Source organism: Etheostoma cragini, chromosome 1 (genome assembly GCF_013103735.1).
Source record: "Etheostoma cragini isolate CJK2018 chromosome 1, CSU_Ecrag_1.0, whole genome shotgun sequence".
Taxonomy (NCBI): domain Eukaryota; kingdom Metazoa; phylum Chordata; class Actinopteri; order Perciformes; family Percidae; genus Etheostoma; species Etheostoma cragini.
In genome coordinates this window covers 32,625,216-32,630,760 of record NC_048407.1, presented here as the reverse complement: position 1 = coordinate 32,630,760, position 5,545 = coordinate 32,625,216, and positions in this window count along the sequence as shown.

The window sequence follows — 5,545 nt, the reverse complement described above, 5'->3', positions numbered from 1 at the left end:
TGTGTGTGTGTGTGTGTGTGTGTGTGTGTGTGTGTGTGTGTGTGTGTGTGTGTGTGTGTGTGTAATAAACTGCTACCTCCTCTGTCAGCTCTAGCCACTGGAAAGAAACAAGAGAAGAAATCAACCAATCACAACAGCTGGTTAGTCTGACGTCATGTTGCCTGAGCTCATTACTATTCATGAGCTCGCCCAGTTACGCTGGGTAAAAGATGCTGATAGCCATGCAATCATTGGCTAGTTGTTAGCCAATCAGAGTCTAGCAGCTTAGCTTGTTGAATATTAATCAGACTTGGCAAAAATCGAGTCTTCCTGCAGGCTTTCTATACCACGCTAGAATGGCTTGAAACAAGGTAACAAAGGCTAGCGAGTCCGAGACAAGTCCGAGTCCATATACTAGCATGTCCGGTTCAAGTCCGAGTACATATACTAGCGAGCCTGAGACAAGTCAGAGTCCATATACTAGCGAGTCCAAGACAAGTCTGAGTCCATATACTAGCATGTCCGGTACAAGTCCGAGTCCATATACTAGCGAGTCCAAGACAAGTCCATATACTAGCGAGCCTGAGACAAGTCAGAGTCCATATACTAGCGAGCCTGAGACAAGTCAGAGTCCATATACTAGCATGTCCGGTACAAGTCCGAGTCCATATACTAGCGAGTCCAAGACAAGTCCATATACTAGCGAGCCAGAGACAAGTCCGAGTCCATATACTACCGAGCCAGAGACAAGTCCATATACTAGCGAGTCCAAGACAAGTCCATATACTAGCGAGTCCAAGACAAGTCCGAGTCCATATACTAGCGAGCCAGAGACAAGTCCATATACTAGCAAGTCCGAGACAAGTCCAATTCCATATACTAGCGAGCCAGAAACAAGTCCAAATACTAGCAAGTCAGGGACAAGTCTGAGTCCATATACTAGCGAGTCCGAGACAAGTCCGAGTCCATATAGTAGCGAGTCTGAGACAAGTCAGAGTCCACCTACTAGCAAGTCCGAGACAAGTCTGAGTCCTTTAACCAACTAGTCCCAGACAAGTCTAAGTCCATTTACTAGCGAGTCCGAGATAAGTCCGAGTCCATATACTAGCGAGCCCTAAACAAGTCCGAGTCCACATACTAGCAAGTCCGAGACAAGTCAGAGTCCACCTACTAGCAAGTCCGAGACAAGTCCGAGTCCTTTAACCAACTAGTCCCAGACAAGTCTAAGTCCATTTACTAGCGAGTCCGAGTTAAGTCCGAGTCCATATACTAGCGAGTCCGAGACAAGTCGTTCGTTTAACCCTCCTGTTGTGCTCTGGTCAATTCTTGACCCATTTTTACAAAGTTTCGCTACCAGAGATTTGGGATTCTTTCAAACAAACTATCAAAGAAAAACAAGGTGGCTGGTTCCATTCAACGCTCTTCACAAGGTAAATAAAGGATCAGTTCAGTACTTTAACAACATTTGGGAGTTTCATTCAATTTTATAGCATTTAAGAAAAAGAAATGTTATAAGAATCATGACAAAAAAGCTTCTAAAATATCTAAATAAACATTTGGTCCCCTGTCTTGTGTCGGTTTATAATTGGGGGGAAAAGCAACAAAAACATTGTAAAAACCAAACAAAACGTCGGCAAAAGTGTCGAAAAAGACGCCCAAAACACGGAAGAAAAGAAAACGTTTTAAATTCTGAACGAGAAAAGCAAACGGCGTGAAGACAACATGAAGGTTAACCACGTTGTTGTCTGTATTTTTATGTATTTTAAGCCTTTGTGTCTTCCTAGGCTGACTAGGATTTATTGGGGATTTTCATGACTATTGATTTGTTATGATGCATTTACTGTGAATAAGTGATACAAAGTGGGAATTTCAAATTAAAAGGTGCATCTTAAAAAGGTGCATTATGAGTTCCTGCGTGGTTTAAGCGCAATTTTCATTGCCCCCCCCCCCCGGAACAGGGTGAAAAAACCCGGTCCCGGGAGACAACATGAAAACACTACAGGCACAGGCTGTGCACCAAAACACAACAAACCACGTTCATACAGATACAACTCACGCTACTCTATCAACTGTCCCCCCCCCGAATACACAGTGTAAAAACCCGGTCCCGGGAGACAACATGCAACAAACACTACAGGCACAGGCTGTGCACCAAATTACAACAAACCCCATTCATACAGATACAACTCACGCTACTCTACCCCTATCAGCTGGTTTGAGTCGAACTGAGATGGGCCGGGCGACGGTTTTGTCTCGACCCGCGACTCTATGGTCTGACCTGGGCTTTATCTGGTTCCCTTTTGGTTCAGGATCCTCATCAACCTTCTTTAAAAGGTCCTTTCTCCTGCAGCAACAACTTTTCTGTGGAGGAGAAATCTGAGCAGCTCAAACCTGAGTAAACCCATAACTAGCCTGGACTAAAGCGGGTAAACCGGGTAAACAGGTTATGGACTCTGGGTGAGTCTCGGCTAAAGCCCCCTCGCAGATCTCATTTCAGGGGTTTTCCTGCATAAAAAGGAATTTGGGCGCAAATAAAAAGAAAAAATGAAATTGAGAGTTAAAAATAAAAGAAATCCCTCAGATCCTCTGCAGATGTGTTTGAGAGAAATTCACCAAACAAGCGTTGAACAAGCAGAACGTTAACCTGAATACGAGAGCTGATCTCAGTTTTAAAGTCCAGCGCCCCCCCCACCCCCCCAAATAGGCACAGTTTTTCACTAATTTCATTGGTAGAGGGGATATACACACACACACACACACACACACACACACACACACACAGACACGTTAAACTCTTCAAGATCTCAGAATGAAGACGAACGGGTTGTGTCTGCATGTCTCTGTCCGTCTATGTGTGTTTGTTTGTGTTGTGTGTGTGCGTGTGTGTGTGTGTGTGTGTGTGTGTCTGTGTGTGTGTGTCTGTGTGTGTGTGTATCCCCTCTACCAAACACTCTCTTTAGTTTCCTGTGTATGGAAAGGTAATTAAGGTCACGCAGTTTTGAAGCTCCACCTGCAGCTCTAAACTTTATTAAATAATAAACTAAACTATATTAAATGAATAAACTAAACTATATTAAATGAATAAACTAAACTATATTAAATAAATAAACTAAACTACATTAAATGAATAAACTAAACTACATTAAATAAATAAACTAAACTATATTAAATGAATAAACTAAACTACATTAAATAAATAAACTAAACTATATTAAATGAATAAACTAAACTATATTAAATAAATAAACTAAACTACATTAAATAAATAAACTAAACTACATTAAATGAATAAACTAAACTATATTAAATGAATAAACTAAACTATATTAAATGAATAAACTAAATAAAATAAATAAAATAAACTATATTAAATAAATAAAATAAACTATATTATAAATTATAATTAAATTATTATAAATAAAAGTCTAAATCTGGCTTTAGTTAAAGAGCTGATTCACAGAAACAGGTTTATGTTTTTCAGACTTTCCTCTAATCTTCATATTTCTATACAACAGAAGGGTTAAAGACAATCAATTCTTCCTCTGTCATTTAAAAAAAAAAGGAAAGAAAACCACAAAAAAGAGACAAAAGTGTTGAAAAAAAGGGGCAAAAACGTAAGAAAATGGAGGAATTGTTTTTTATAAAAAGCATCAACAAGTGTGTTGATTCTCAATTTTGACTGGAAGACAGCTCAAGGGTTAAATATTAGATTACTGGACCAACATGATCAGGCGAGTTTGGGGTTAAAGTCCAACACAGTTGATCAATTTCCGGTTCTGTTAAAGGGACATTCCCAAGCGCTTAACGTGGAAACTCTCAACGTGGTTTAATGTACCTAAACAATAACCAATCATCACCATATTCACCGTGGACATGTCTCATCATGAACACTTAAACATGTCAAAAAAACTAAACTGAAATCCAAAGATTATAGAAGTTATCTCACGTTAATGTTTTCTTCTTCGTTGGTGTCTATGGCGAGGAAAAGGCTTAACGTGGTTTAATGGACCTGAACAATAAGCAATTATCACCAAATTTCTCTCACATATCGGTCCTCATAACCAGTGAAAACTGCCAAAAAATCCAAGCCAAAGTCCACTTATTATTATCATTATGGACGTACATTAAATCACGTTAAGCTTTTTCCTTACAATAGACACGCTTAATGTCACATAACGTCCATAATAATAATAATAATAATAACAACAATAATAATAATAGTAGGATTTTGGCTTAGATTTTTTGGCAGTTTTCACTGGTTATGAGGAGCAATATGGGAGAGAAATTTGATAATCGCTGATTATTGTTTAGGTCCATTAAACCACGTTAAGCCTTTTCCTCGCCATAGACACCAACGAAGAAGAAAACATTAACGTGAGATAACTTCTATAATAGTTGGACTTCAGTTTAGTTTTTTTGACACGTTAAAGTGTTCATGGCGAGACATGGCCACGGTAAATATGGCGATGATTGATCGGTGTTTAGGTACATTAAACCACGTTAAGAGTTTTTAATTTCCCCCAAATTCCATGCAGAAAACCAGCCAGAGCTCCCCATTGTCTTAAATAACTTTAATTAAGTCAATAAAGTTAATTGACAGACTTTGAAGTGTTGACATTTGTAGTTTTGTAGTTTTTCCCTGCAGAGCCGAGGTACTTATGTACTAAAAAGTACTTTAAATGAAAGTATTTCTCTGCAGTTTGAACGTGAAACTCCCAAAGTTACCGAGCGTCAAAACACACGAATACGCACGAGCGCCACATCAGCAGCCCCCCCAAAAAACAGCCTCAAAGCGCGGCCGTTTGCCACGAGACCAAACCGACCAACCGACGACCCAAATCCTGAATTTAAGAGTTTAAGAGAGTCTGCAGAGAGTCCCGGTTCTGGTTTCTACTCACGTGTGTGTTGTTGGGTGAACCTGCGGGAGAGAAGCGGAGCGCGTGCGGGTCCTGTGCGGGTCCTGTGCGCGGAGGGACGTCTCGTGTCGTCTCGTCTCGTGCGGACAACAAAGCGAGTGAGCGGAGTCTCGCGGCGGACGTCCCCGGTAGCAGCGGCGGGTCCTCCGGTCCCCACCGTGTGGCCGGCGCGGGAACTAACGAGGCGGAGAAATCCTCCGTTAACCCCTAAACACCCGGCATGCACCGCGACAACACGGAGGAGACGACTCGTGTTTCCTTTCCTCTTCTCTTTGCTTTCCTCCTTCCTTTTTCTCTTCTTCTCCTTCTTTTCCTCCTTTCATCTTTACCTTTTCTGTTCATCACATTTCCTTCTTTTGCTTTTGTTTCCTTTACTCTCCTCATTGCCTTTCACTTTTTCTTTCGTTTCATCCTTTCCTTTCCTTCTTCCCTTTGTCCTTCCCTTTCCTCTTCTCCTTTCCTCCTTTTGTTTCCTTTCATCCTTTCCTTTCCTCTTCTCCTTTCCTTTGTCCTTCCCTTTCCTCTTCTCCTTTCCTCCTTTTGTTTCCTTTCATCCTTCCCTTTCCTCTTCACCTTTCCTCCTTTTGTTTCTTTCCTCCTTCCCTTTCCTCCTTTTGTTTCCTTTCATCCTTTCCTTTCCTCTTCTCCTT